Source organism: Pinus tabuliformis, chromosome 1_1 (assembly GCF_031772625.1).
Source record: "Pinus tabuliformis cultivar Carrire ecotype Pingquan chromosome 1_1, CPIR1, whole genome shotgun sequence".
Taxonomy (NCBI): Eukaryota; Viridiplantae; Streptophyta; class Pinopsida; order Pinales; family Pinaceae; genus Pinus; species Pinus tabuliformis.
The window spans coordinates 439,124,841-439,140,971 of record NC_142297.1 but is presented as its reverse complement, the minus strand read 5'-3'; positions in this window follow the sequence as shown (position 1 = coordinate 439,140,971).

Genomic DNA, 16,131 nt, shown 5'->3' with positions numbered 1-16,131 from the left:
GGCAGCAGTGCCACAGTAATTCCATTATCGATGACCATCAGAGCTCCGCTAGGGTTTCTTTTCCTCTTCGTTTTCTGCCATTTTCAAAATAATTATTTGTTTATGTTCTTGTCTATAATTTTTTTTGGAATAATTTATAAAGATGTAACAGTCAGGTGGTTTCAGATTTTAGATGTTTCATCAAGTATATTCCAGTATAATATTGTATTCCAGCTTTGTTTATCAGACAGTATTTGCTCAGGAACCTTACATGTCATATTTGGCCATGATATAACTATTTACTATTTTAGTATTATAGTGAATTGATCAATGGACATAGAGTGCTTGTAAGAGATTAACTGCATACATGAGATACATTTTGGGCCTGTTTGGGTACACCAAGCTTTATTTATAAGATATTCAATACCTGTTCAGGTACACCAAACTTTGTGTATAATATCTCCAATAAAGAGAGTTACTTTACTTCATTGTTGCTCCAGAATGAAGTCTTTTCTCTTAACCTATCATTAACTCTGTCAGTATTAACTATTTAACATGTTCTTTAATTTGTTTAAACCATCAGCAGATTGTTGTTGTAGTTGGTGCATTTTTAGTGGGAAGATACCATTTTGTTTGAATGCTTTATTTAGTTTATTTTTTACACAAATGTTCTTATGAACAATATTTCTATGGATGTCACGGTTTGTTAAAAGTGAGGACTCATAAATAGTGAGCACATTATTCACATCCACCTACTCATTCTTTAAACTTTATATTGAATCACAATGCAGGAAATTCCAGGGATGCTCCTCGCTTTAGTGCTCTGTTCTGATTACCGAAAGAACAGGGATCTTGGCAATGATACAAAATTGCATGTTATGAGGGGCTGCAGGTATTTTTGGCATGCACTTTCAGGATATACGACTGGTTTTATTGCTGCTCTTGCTGCAGGAATCTTGACACGATTACCACAGCCTGCACTTCTGTATTTGGTATTGATTAGCATCATGCACTTTAAACTGGATAACTTGCAAGTTAAAAATATATTTCTTTGGCATCTTCATTGTGCTCTGGTATTCCTCAGTTACAAACTAGAAAGTTTTCATGTCATTGTCTACTTTGAGAATATGAATGAACTTGCATAGATTCCATTTGAGAATATCTTATTGGGAACCTGTTTTAATTTTTTTTGTCAGTTCACTCACTTATTTCTTCCATTTTCTTTTTAGTATCCTTAGATGAAATGGCATTTTTTAATTTTTGGAATGGGTTATAGTTGATAGGAAGTATTGAATAGTTAAGAGAATTCCTTCTTTCATGTATGAATGTAGTTGTTTACCTTTGGACACATATTAATAGAAAGTGTATTTTGTCTCCAATTAAGAGATTTTTGGAATTGCCTTGCACTATATTATAATCAGTATTTTGACCTTTAATCAAAATGAACGAGTACGTCTTCCACAATTTTCCAGGGTTCTAACATTAGAAAATACTCTGACTGCATTTGATTTCGTGTATAAAACGAATTTTCCCATTGGATGTTACATGGTATTTCTAATGCCCGCCTCTAGTATTGTTGTCATCTGGAGCCAATGAGTTTACACCAGATTCTTTGTTTAGAGACTTGAGGTGTTTGGATGTTTCTAATATTGTGTAATTGCAGTGATGAATGGACTGATAAGTTTGACCCAAGTAATGGTACAAAACTTTTGTTTAAGGGCCATTTTTGTCAATTTAACTTCATCCTATTGCCATTGAAAAATTAGAGCCTTCAAGGTCATGCACATTTGATCCAGAAGACCAATAATACCCACAAATGGTCATTTCTCATTCAAAAATTGAACACACAATGATCGGAATTAGAAAGATGGAACCTGATTGTTTTATAGTGGTCCACTATAAGTAACGTCTTAGATTCTGTTTATGAAATATAATGCCCAAAAATTGATACAAAGACACAACACTTCATAATGGTGCTTGTATCACCATCAAACCCTAAACCCCATAAGCTGAGTGGTCAGAGCAGCCAGATCTTGTTTATGACTAGGTTGATAAAACGTCCTCTTGCTGGTTTCAAGATCATTTTGACCTATATCATCGATCATTCCAGAGTGCACCTTTTCCAGGCCCCAAAATTGTCCCTCAGTGTTGACTTCATGTGGATTTGTTAGAGGTTCGTTGTCTACATTTCCTTTTAAAAATCTAGTGCATGAATGATTGTCCACACGTTCATGAAGAAGAGAACATCTGTGCATTTGATGTGGTCCAGAGAGAAATTTTTTATTTGGTCAAGCTTGTATTCTTCATCAATTATTTTCTTGATATAGTTTTCATTCTCGGCACTATAGTTTTATATGTCATCGAGGGTTTCATTACAGGTTTCATCAATATTCTGGGCTGTCCAACTTTATTATTGTCAACAATAGAGCCATCTAGAGGTGGAAATGGATATGTATGACTGAAAGCTTCAATAATTGTGTGTTTATAACATACCCTTTGTTCGTCTACCAAGGAATATCCATCACATATGTCAATAACATTTTCTTCCAGATGAGTATTGACAGTAAAAGGAAGAGACTTCCCTATCCCATCAGGCTTGAGGAATAAATTCAGATTGTAGGCATAAAAAATAGCAGGACTGTTGGATTCCATGATATAGGATCTTTGAGGATTGAACTATAATATTAATTGTTTCTTCACTCAGATAATAATAATGGTCACATTATCACTTTGCTGGCTTTGAAAAACCTTTTGAGTTTATTGACCTCAAACTGTAGGAAATCATGATTACTTCCATTTATTTCTTACACGATCATGATTAACATCAAAGCGCAATGTGGGGGTTACATTACTCCTCAAACTCACAATGAAATGTTGAGGTGCCAAGTATATTACCATGAAAGTCTATAGCTCCCTTAATTTCAGTGTCTATGAAAATAGGATTAGTGCGATTGAACTATATTTCTGTGACCTCAAAAGTGTTTTCAGGATTTAAATTATCAGCAAGGGAAGCATGATCTTCATCATCCTTTTCATATGGTTGATATTTTGGGGTAGAAACATGGTTTCTACCTGTCTAGAACTGCATTTGGGTTGTATCATCGGTGGAAATATTAAAAAATTCTTCATTTCCTCTGTTTATCACTTTGTCATGTAGGAAATCATGACTGGCATCCTCACAATGGTGAAAATTATTATCATGCTCCTTGTTTTCATGCAAATCATTCATAGAATCTAGGATAGATACATCAACACATAGCTATTCTTTGATGAGGATGGGGTTTAATGTGGGGCCACGTTGGTCACAAGTAGCCTGTCCAAGAACTAATCTTGTGAATTTGGAGGGTCTTTTTCAGTGATACTGTTATCATCTTCAAGAGAGGTGGGAGCTTCTTCTTCTTGTACGTATACCACAAGGTCTTGAAACGTATTTTCGTATCATCGGAAACCAGAGCCCCAATGCTCAAGAAAGCCCTCAATTAGACAAGCAATAGAAGATATTCCCTTTGGACTACGGGATCTAACCCAAGCCTTTTGTTTTTCCTCAAGATAGTATAGAATTAACCTCATGCATAACGTATATATATTCTTTTGAGAAGAGTATATATATTCTTTTCAATTCATGTCCTTGCCTTGCAGGACCTTGAGAGGGGTATATAGATTCTTCTCAATGGAAAACAGTTTCTGTTTGTATGATTGTTTATGATCTAATCATCTGCAGAATATCATAGTGCAAGGATTGTTAGGGGATCTATATTCAAAAGAAGGCTTGAAGATAATATCCACTATCAAATCAACCAAGGGTAGGTTTAAAAGATGAAATTGAAAAACATTTTACCTCTTAATTCTCCCTACAAAAGAATTTTCAATTGCAAAGACTAAGCACAAAGAATATTGTGTGACTAGTCTTTCACCTTGGGTAAGCTAGCTGCTACCCTCTCAAACATGATCAATGATGATGGTAAGTCTTGGGATTAGATAGATTCCAGTGTGAATTCTATAATGCTACCTAGTACTTTGTCAATCCAAACATTTTGTATAGGTTTACAAAGAATCCATCACAAGAGCAATCATTGAGAACCAACTTAAACAAAGGTATTATCAAGTTTATACCCAAACCCAATGATTCCAAAGTGACTATGAGCTGGAAGCCTATCACTCTGTTGAATGCCGCATGTAATAGTCTTACCAAAGCTCAATGCTCATAATCAAGAATATTCTCATGATTATTATCAAACTTGGGCAGACTTGTTTCATCAAAGGGCGATTCATCATCGCCAATATTATTGCAGTCTGTGAAGGCATGGAATGGCCCAGTCATTATGGCCATAACATCCTTGTCATCAAAACCAGCTTTGAAAAAACTTACGTGATAGCGTGGTATCCCTTTATTCTACCTCTTGCATTTGAGCCAATTTCTCTAAAGGGTTTTAAGATATTATTCAACAAGACCTAACCTTGCCTCTCTCTTAAAGAGTGTAAACAAGAGTTAATCCTTTTCCGATCAAGTTGCCAAACAGAGGCCAGTGTATGTCTGATATCTCATAGGGTCAAGCAAGGTGTCATTAAAGTGGATTCATCTGCACAAACCGTATCCAAATAATCTTCTGAATGGGCTAAAACTCATTGTTCTAGATTGGAGTCAATTGATAATGTGTTATAGATTACTTAGGCATTTTCTGCAAGGCCCTTAGCTCTAAACATTCAATGAGTGAAAACCTATTGCTACAGGTAGAGCTCACAAAACATGCCCGATTGACTTAAAGGTAGAGCTCACAGAAGATGCCATATTTACTTAAAACACAAGGGTGGGTTTGGGTCAAGGCAAGCCAGATTTTTAAATTCCTAGGAATTCTTTTTCTTTTAAAGAAACACGTGAGGAAAATGGGATATGCTTATCCAAATGTGGGAAAATAATTTTGGTAAATGGATTTATAAGCCCAAGACCTTAGCAGCATGATTTCAGATCTGTGCTAAGTGTTGGCTTCTATGCATGTTATTCTTTATTGTGGGTGCCCTTGGTTGCTTCTTTGTGCCAATTTTGACGGGGGGATGGGTTTCAACTTTTCATAGATTCAGGAACCTTTAATATAGATGGAGGGAATGGAGTGGCTTTGGTATTCCCAGAACATCTGTAGAACTGTGGTTGTGTGTACCTTTAATGTATTTGATGACCACTGTAAATTTTTACAAGAAGGCAATCCAGTTGAAATGATGTCTTTGGTGCACCTTGGAGTGCATTTCAAGGAATTAGAAAGGCTTATGATATAAAATGATAATTGTCTCTTGTCCCAATATTTTAAGTTATTGATGTTATGCATAACAATTGTTGTTATATTCAATATTCTATCAACATGCCATGTAGATTTTGTTTCTCAATGTGTATTCATGTATTAATTCAACTGTTTTCAAACTATTTCATGTGATCAATGATATGCAGTGGCACTTTCATGGGTGCTTCAGATCCTAAAAGGCTGAACTTGCATACACAGGAGTTTATATATAAAAGTGAAGATATGACAAGAAATAAATTTTATCATGCTCTAATAACCAACTGGGGTTTTGGTGAACAACCTTTTGAAAATATAGTCTAATGGTTCTTATGTGTATTTGTATTCCTGTAGCAGGATAGTTCCAACAAGATTTGATTTAGACAACTTCCAAGAAATCCATTAAGGTAATTTTTACATGTATTAGCTACAACTACAGACTATTTTAGCACACTTTGTCTTGATGCTCTTTGTTTGTCACTAAGGATTAATGAGGATCACTATTTCATTAATAGCTTTGTGCACAAACATTAATGATTAAATAGGTTATTTTAATGATACCATAGTTGTGCATATTTGTTTTGATTACCCTTTTGTTCCCAAAATTGGTTAGATCTCACCAAAATCATCCTACACCTTATTCATCTTTCCACTTTATTTTCCCTGTTAAACAACTCCCTATCTCATGCATAAGGCTTATGGTGGGTCACACCATCTTTAATTACGCGAATTTTTGTCATACATTATGACAATATTGTTTCTTGTGTCACTTTAGTATAGGTGACATATCTGTCAGAGGTTGACTGCAACCAGGAAAAGCCATTTTGGGATCTTTTGATTTGATGTGAGCTATTATAGGAAAGGTCCTGAAAGGCTTGCCTTGGTTCTGTTGTTAAAATGTTAGGTCATTAAAGTAATGGCCAAAGTTTGAAATTAGTGTACATGAAACAATTGTGTGTGGTGTAATTTGAGGGTCTGTAAAATGGCAAGTCAATAAGAGGACAAACTTGGTTACATATGTGGTGAGAGAGAGATTATAGGAAGTGAAAGGTTATTGGGCAAATAAAGAGTCATACGAATTGGAATGTTTAGTGTTAAAAGCTCTATTATGTGTTCATGTGCTTCCAAATCCATTTTCTTTTGCTCTTTGTAATAAAATTGTCAGTGTCTCATTTCATAGTATTTTTGTCTTATTGAATGATCTATGTGATCCAGTTTCAGTGATAACATGATGCTAATTTGCTTCAATTTTGACCTGGCGTCAGAGCTGAAGCATGTGTTTTTGGAAAGCAGAAGATGGATAGCTTTGAAATATCTAAATTGAGAGCAACACAAATCACGAGTTAATTCGTAGTGACATTTGTGGTCCTATCAAAACAAAATCACTTTGAGGAGCAATCTACTTAAGCATCTCTGCCATGTGAGCCATGGAACTCTTGTTTCTAGGAAAAAACAAACTGTAAAAATAACAGTTTCTGGGAATCTATTGAAACTGACTCTGTTGCAATCCCTAATCACTATAAAGACCTAGATACACCTGTCATCAAATATAGACCCTGAGATATATTGAATTCTCAACAGATTATGAATCTCAACAATAGATTTTATTCAAGGTTGAATATGCCAGATGAAGGTATTGTACTTCTGGAAAACTGAAGCCCATACATCATCAAGATGTACCCTGATTGTCATACATAATCATACTAATAGTCACATATTTTGACTTCCCAGGATATCAAAGAAACTGCTTTAATATTCTATTCAGTTGTAGACATATGGCAAATACTTTGAAAACCTTGGTAGCTTTGCTTAAGCTATTAAGCAAGCCTTCGAACTTCTGATCAGCAAGTCTTCCATCTTTCATCTTCTTCCACATGCATCTTGTCATATGAGTTATCAATATTGTAAATCAGCTATACAGAATTTTGACAAATCTCACTCAAAGACAAACCCTAGGCACCACCAAGAACATTGACTCTCAATCTTGATGTGCATTATACTACCCTGCAATCGTTATTTCACAATTGTGTATGCAGTAGTACTGACTCATGTATAGTGATCTCAATGTCAAGACTTTCACAATTCTCAGCCTTTGCAAAATTCATACAACAGCTACTCTCAACAAATGTAACTATCTGAAAGTATTGTCAATAGAATATCTGGAGAAGCAAATGAAGTGACCTTTTGAGCTATTGCTTTAGAGACAATGACTTGATATTTCAATCTCCAGAAGGGATATAGCAATATTCAATAGTAGTAAGCCACCAATCAATTAGGGATGATCAAGTGAACAAGGTAATCATCATAGTGTTCCAAGGGTGATCTTCACAAGATGAAAAGCTTAGGACATACTACCTCAAATTATATTCTTCAGATTTGAGCCACAGAGTTATTTCAAGTTTCAACTAATAAAATTAGATATTCAAAGATTGACACAATACAAGGGTGTGATCAACTTGAACCCCATATGATGCTTCTGTCATTTATCTTCATCCTCAGGATTGTGCCATTTATATTTATATCATATACCAGCAACTATAGGGTTTAATGTGCTAAAGACTTAACCTTGTCAATGTTACTTCTATGCGAGGTTCTTGTCAATTTATAACCCAGATCTAAGGAGATATGTCATAGATACTGATTTCAGGGCACTGAGATAATGTCGTATTACAGAAGCAAGCTATCTCTGGCTAGATTATAGTTTAGACAGCTTCAAATAATAATCACAGGTGTAAGCTTGATTAGTACGAAGTTAATGAAATCTTAATTATGTTATACTACAAGGTTACAACAGTACAAATATGTTATTGATGAGAATTGTGGTCACTATCATGGGATTTGCAGAGTATCAATTTCCATGTGTCATATCTTATCCATCATATCATGGCCAATATGGAGTTTGAACAGACTATTTTACATATCAAGGTGTTGTGTAGACATAATGAGTCATTGTCATGCGACTGGAGAGATCTGTAGTGATTCTTATGAACACCAGGCAGGCCAGAGTTTATAGAATGCAAATCATAAAATGTGAGTCATAGAAACACTGCAGGTCAAGGATCTTAAAGGGCTGAAACACTTCTGTAATGATGAACTGAGATAATGCCAATTATTGAGAGGATTTGATGGCAAACTGTTTGTTGGAAATAATACTGAGAGGGGGGGGTGAATCAGTGTTATCAAATTCTTTTCAATCTATCTTCCTTATTTATACTTTGAATAATTCTTCAAATATTGATCATTACTTTGTATGTCAGTATCATAAATAATGAGTAGGAACAAGAAAAGAAAATAGTCACACAAAAGAACACCAGATATAAGGTGGAAACCCAATGTGGGTGAAAACCACCTGCTGCAATATGTCTCTATCTTCTTTCAATTAGAAACTCCTTTTACAATGATTTTGTACTGGTGCAGTCCTTTACCAGTACACAGGCTACAACCTGCAGAGAGCTACAACCCTCTCTCGTTCTCCAGCTTCTCCTGGAAGGGAGCTACAACCCCCTTACCTCTTATACTAGCCAAGATACTAGTACGTAGGTGCTGGCCTACTGAAGGCTACAACCTTCTCTTTCTTCCAGGGACCACGTTTCATAAATTTTCAGAATGGATCCATGAACATCAATCAATCATCAAGTATATCTGTATCAAACAATCTCCTTTTCCCAATTAGCACTGAATCAAGTAAACACTTCTCTGACAGCTGTACCCAGAACACAGTAACAGTAACCACACACCAAATTCTGAACCCAGAATACTGCAGCAATAGACAGAGGCAGCTAGATCATAATTTAAAGATATACGCTACTTCAACAACCTGAAACCTGCGTGCAGATCTATAAAGGATAATTCCTTCTTTCAAATATTCAGACACTAATTAACCCAGATTGTCAGATTTATAGATCAAGCATGTGCCTCATATAACAGATCAAAATCATGCAAAGATACTATTATTCAAGCATAAAGATTATGACCCATCAATAGAACTTATCCTTGTTTATGCGCTAAGGTTCCTCCTTCATTCAGATCCAAATCTGCACCATAACCCAATCACAAATATTTCAGATCTAGCACTTATTAGATATTCAATTTATTCGCTGATGCTTTGCCAAATGATCTCCTTCCTCTTTTATAGTCTTAGGCCTTCCACAATACCACGGTCCAAAACCATAGGATCAAAAAACTGTTGGACTAATACCATGAACCAACCATGAAAGTGCGTAAGATCAACACTTTTGGATGCAATACCACGAGCCAAAACCATAGGATCAAAAACTATAGGACTAATACCATGAACCAACCATGAAAGTGCGTGAGATCAACACTTTTGGATGCAATACCAAGGACCAAAACCATAGGATCAAAAACTGTCAAACTAATACCATGAGCCAACCATGAAAGTGCGTGAACTTTTCTCTTCATGAAAGGGACTTTTCTCTGCATGTAAGTGCGTGAACTTTTCTCTACATGAAATAAACTTTTCTCTGCATAAAAGTGCGTGAACTTTTCTCTACATGAAATAAACTTTTCTCTGCATAAAAGTGCGTGAACTTTTCTCTACATGAAATAAACTTTTCTCTGCATATAAGTGCGTGAACTTTTCTCTACATGAAATAAAATTTTTCTCTGCATAAAAGTGCGTGAACGTTTCTCTACATGAAATAAACTTTTATCTTCATGAAAGTGCGTGAACTTTGCTGCACTATAATTTATCATCTGAGATGAGTGGGTTGCCATCAAGTACAAAATATGTATCATAATGCCAATAATCTCCCCCTTTGGACTTGATGGCAACAACAACCAATCACTCTCCCCCTTTGACATCAAGGGCAAAGGGTTATGCTCCCCCTAAGAACATGCTCCCCCTGACTATAAACCAGACCTGCAAAGAAGAACCATAATCCATAAAACACCATAAATGACCATGAAAGAGATAGAGACGTATTGCAACAATATTCAGACCAGCATCCATGATCTCCTTCTATACTTCCTCCATAATGCCAACAATGCATGATATGCTCCCCCTGAGCCTGTGCCATTCGATCTTTGACCAATCCGCAACCCAGCACATGTACGCATATACTTCAGATGAACCTTGCGTACAACCAACAATCAGAAGAGATTCAACAACAAGATGATGCATCAACAACCCCCAGCTTTTTCCTGAGGTATTCAAAGGTCTCCCTAGGCAATGGTTTGGTGAGTATATCAGCAACCTGTTCCTTAGAAGGAACATACTCCAACTTGACCTTTTGTTCAAGCACTTGTTCCCGAAGAAAGTGATACTTGATTGGTATGTGCTTGGTTTTTGAATGCATGACTGGGTTCTTTGAAATGTTGATTGCACTTGTATTATCACATAAGATGGAGATGGGTGGTGTACAAGTGATTTGAAAATCCTGCAAGGTCTGCATCATCCAAAGGAGTTGAGTGCAGCAAGATGCAGCAGCAACATATTCTGCTTCAACTATAGACAAGGCAATCGAACTATGTTTCTTGTTGAACCAAGATACTAATCTGGAACCCATAAATAATGCACCACCACTTGTGCTCTTCCTGTCATCCACGCTTCCGGCCCAATCTGCATCAGTATAAGCATGAAGTGTGAGATCTGTATCTCTAGGATACCATAAGCCATAATTTTGAGTCCCTTGAAGATATTTGAAGATTCTCTTTACTGCCTAAAGATGAGTTTCCTTTGGATTTGCCTGAAATCTTCCAAATATTCCCACTGCATGCATGATGTCTGGTCGGGTACCTGTCAAATAAAGTAGACTTCCAATCATAGATCTGTAGGTTGGTTGATGTACTGCTGCTGATTCATCATTTGCACTGAGGCTACATCTTGTGACCATGGGTGTACATACTGGTTTTGCATCTTCCATGCCATATTTCTTCAAAATCTGCTTGAGATACTTGGTTTGAGACAAGAAGATCCCTCCTTCCTTTTATTGGATTTGCAGGCCAAGAAAATATGTCAATTCTCCAAGCAAGGACATTTCGAATTCTTTCTGCATCACCAAGGCAAAGCTTTGACTCATAGATTCTTCATTGCTGCCAAAGATAATGTCATCTACATACACAACAAGTATTAGCAATTTGTCATTTTCAATTTTTATATAAAGATTGCTATCTGCTGATCCTTTTGAAAAACCTTGTTGATGAAGATATTTGTCCAAACGATAGTACCAAGCCCTTGGAGCTTGTTTAAGACCATAGAGAGCCTTTTTCAGTCTGCATACAAGATTTGGATCATTTCCAAGAATTAAACCATCTGGCTGCTCAATGTATACTTCTTCTTCTAAGTCTCCATTCAGAAAGGTTGATTTCACGTCCATTTGAAATACTTTGAACTTTTGAAAGCTTGAGAGAGAAAGGAACATTCGGATGGCCTCAAGTCTTGCAACAGGAGCAAAAGTTTCCTCAAAATCTATTCCTTCTTGCTGCGCATACCCTTTACAAACAAGTCTTGCCTTGTTTCTAATTACTTCCCCATTTTCATTCAACTTATTTTTGAAGACCCATTTTGTCCCTATAACATTCTTATCCTTTGGTCTACGAACCAACTCCCAAGTGTTTTTCTTTTCGATCCGCTCAAGTTCTTCATCCATTGCTTTGACCCAACATTCATCTTTGCATGCCTCTTTTACATTTTGTGGTTCAATGGAGGAGAGTAATGCCAAATAGCTTGAAGCTTCTGCAATTGTTCTTCTTGTTTGTACACCTGCTTCTTTCTGCCCCAAAATCTGAGATTCTGGATGATTCTTCTGAACGTACCGGGATGGAGTCTTCTCTTCTATCCTTATCTGTTCCTCTGGTGCTTCTTGAGGTTCTTCTTCTTCATCATTCTGTCTTTGAGCGTAGTCTTCATCTTCTTCGATATTTTCATGATTTACTTGCCTAGCAATGTATCCCTTTTCATCAACCACTACATCAATACTGTCAACAATTCTTCCAAGTCTTTTATTGTAGCACTTATATGCTTTGCTGTGTGGAGAATAACCAAGAAGAATGCCTTCATCTGCTCTAGGTTCAAATTTGCCAAGTTGCTCATCAGTATTCTTAATATAGCATTTGCTCCCAAAGATTTTGAAGTGCTTTACCGAAGGAGTCTCACCATACCAAAGCTCATGAGGAGTTTGAGTGCTGTTCACTCAGACATTTGTTTGTTGAGAATAACAACCGCAGCATATGTGGCTTCACCCCAGAAAGTTGTGGGAGTTCCAGACTCATCCAGCATAGCACGAGCCATTTGTTGGACTTTTCTGTTCATCCTTTCCACCACTCCATTTTTCTGAGGAGTTATAGCTATAGAGATTTCTCTTCTTATCCCATGTTCTTCACAGAAATCGAAAAATTCATTTGAGGTAAACTCCCCACCTCTGTCAGACCTGAGGCACTTAATTTTGTAACCTGATTCATTTTCAACCAAGGCTTTGAAGGAGTTGAATTTCTCGAATGCTTTGTCTTTGTGCTTCATAAGTCCTAACCAAACAACATTGGAGAAATCGTCAATGAATAATATCAAGTATTCTTCTCCTCGAGGTGTCCTTTTCGTAAATGGACCACATACATCTGTATGGACTAGCTCAAGAGGCGTGCTAGCTGATCCTTCCTTCTCTGGAAAGTTAGTTCTGGTTTGCTTTCCAAACTGACATGATTTGCATATGGTGTTGTTTGGAATTTTGATATCTGGAAGACCACGAACTGCCTGATATTTGCATGCTTTCCTTATTTGTGAAAAACTTAGATGCCCCAACCTCCGGTGCCATAACCAGTGTTCATCATCCTTGCTCAAATAGCATTGTTGTTGTCCTTCTTCAAATATGTATAGATTATTTGGAGTTCTTATACCTTTGATCACTGTTTCACCTGTATCAAGATCACGAACACGAGATCCGTTTGATCTAAATATCACCTCAGTTCCTTGATCACACATCTGGCTGACACTTAGAAGATTATGCTTCAATCCATCAACATACAAAACATTTCCAGCTTTGACCTTTTCTTTTAACTGAGCAGTGCCTTTTCCTTTTATAGATGTAGGAGTATCATTTCCAAAAGAGACTTTCTTTCCCTTTTCTAAAGCAGAATATGATTCAATTTTTTCTTTATCACCTGTCATATGTTTCAAACATCCACTGTCAATGTACCATAGATTTTCTTGTCCTTCTGCATAAAATGCTATCCCACATCTTTCTGTTTGTGGTTCCTTTATTCTCCATGTTTTGGTGCTTGAGGCTTGTTCCTTTGTCTGTTGAAACCTGCTCCTGCGTTCAGAATCTTCATGACCAAAGTTATTGCAAATAGAACATTCAACTTCATTTTCAAGAGCCGAAAAGTTGTTATAGGTCCTTTTTGTAATCCCGATCATACTTCTTTGTTTTTGAGCTTCTCTAGTCATGATCGTTTTATATGCAACACATTGAGCTGCTTTGTGACCAAAGTTATGGCAAGAGAAACATTGCCCATTGAAGAAACTTCTGCGATTATCAAATCTACCGGCCAAATGATTGTAATTTCTATTGTCATCCATTCTTGAAGCAAATTGAGAAGATTTTACCTATGGCTGGTTGTAGCTTTTGTTCATCCTTAAGACATATTACCCCTGGTTTACCTGATAGTCTTTGTTCGTTCTTGATGTAATTCGTCCCTCCTTTACCTGGTGATCTCCATTGTGCTTTTGCTCATTCCTTCTTGCTGCATCAAGATAACTCTTTGAGGTGGATGCTTGAGATGTTTCTCCATTATACCCCAGACCTGTCTTGTTTAGCAGAGAACATTGTACATTGATGATCTCATCCAAAGTTTCAGATCCTTTGACAAACTTAATATTAATAGCCTTTGTTTTCTCAATTTCTTTTCTAAGGCCAACAATTTCACCTTCTAACTTTTCAAGATATTTTTCTTTTTCATCAATTTGAAATTGTAGAGTATCAATGATCATATTATTTTCTTCTATACATGTCTTAAGTCTAGAAATCTCTTCATAAAAACTATCCACATCTATAGCATCCATGTAATCATCATCTTCAAATGCCATTAAAAGTTTATAGTCATTACCTCGTTCATCTTCATCACTATTTGATAGACCATCACTATCTTCATGAGTGTAGTAACTTTTCTTATTTGCATTCTGTTTCTTGTTCCATCTGGCAGGTTCCTTTCCTTTGTCAATCTTATCCTTATGAGGACATTTGGCAGCATAATGACCTACTCTTCCACAAGCAAAGCTTTTAAAAGGTAGCTTACCTCTGAACCTTCCAGCACCCCATTGAAGATTTTTGACAAAATTTGATTCTTCTTCTTCTTCTGGCACGTGACTTGATTCATAGTAGTCTCCTTTGCATGAAGCCTTAAAAGCAGCTTCTCTCCTGTCTGATGGACCTCCTTTTCTCATTTCATAAGCAGTTAGAATTTTGTGTAGCTGAGACATAGTAAGAGTTCGTAGATTTTCCTTTTCTTCTATTGCAGACACTTTAGATTCAAACTTGGGGGACAATGATCTTAGGACTTTTTCAACCACAACAACCTCTTTTATTTCTTCACCCAAGTTTTTCATACAATTAACAATCTCATCTACCCGAAGGAAATAGTTAGCCACACTTTCATCATTATACATTCTGAGATTCTCATACTGAATCCTGAGGGTTTGAAGTTTTGCACGTTTTACCTGTTCATCTCCTTCATAGCTCAAAACAATCTTGTCCCATATTTCTTTTGCGGATTTATATTGCATAACCTTCACGAATTCAGATTGAGATAGACATCCTAGAAGAGTATTAACCGCCTTTGCATTTGTTTCATACTTCTTCTCCTCAGCTGAATCTGTAGGAGTAGCTGATGGAAAAGTATACCCTGTTTCTATAATGTCCCATACTTCTGTACCCAAAGATTGAAGATAGGCAGTAACTCTTACCTTCCAATATACGAAGTTTGTTCCATCAAAAATCAGTGGCCTGATTGATGCTTCCCTCTCGCAGTTGCTCATGATGTTAGATCTTCCTTCAAGCGATCAAGCTTCTTCAGAAGGACCTGCTCTGATACCAATTGTTGGAAATAATACTGAGAGGGGGGGGGGTGAATTAGTATTATCAAATTCTTTTCAATCTATCTTCTTTATTTATACTTTGAATAATTCTTCAAATATTGATCATTACTTTGTATGTCAGTATCATAAAATAATGAGCAGGAACAAGAAAAGCAAATAGTCACACAAAAGAACACCAGATATAAGGTGGAAACCCAATGTGGGTGAAAACCACCTGCTGCAATATGTCTCTATCTTCTTTCAATTAGAAACTCCTTTTACAATGATTTTGTACTGGTGCAGTCCTTTACTAGTACACAGGCTACAACCTGCAGAGAGCTACAACCCTCTCTCATTCTCCAGCTTCTCCTGGAAGGGAGTTACAACCCCCTTAGCTCTTGTACTAGCCAAGATACTAGTACGTAGGTTCTGGCCTACTGAAGGCTACAACCTTCTCTTTCTTCCAGGGACAACGTTTCATAAATTTTCAGACTGGATCCATGAACATCAATCAATCATCAAGTATATCTGCATCAAACAATCTCCTTTTCCCAATTAGCACTGAATCAAGTAAACACTTCTCTGACAGCTGTACCCAGAACACAGTAACAGTAACCACACACCAAATTCTGAACCCAGAATACTGTAGCAATAGACAAATGCAGCTAGATCATAATTTAAAGATATACGCTACTTCAACAACCTGAAACCTGCGTGCAGATCTATAAAGGATAATTCCTTCTTTCAAATATTCAGACACTAATTAACCCAGATTGTCAGATTTATAGATCAAGCATGCGCCTCATATAACAGATCAAAATCATGCAAAGATACTATTAATCAAGCATAAAG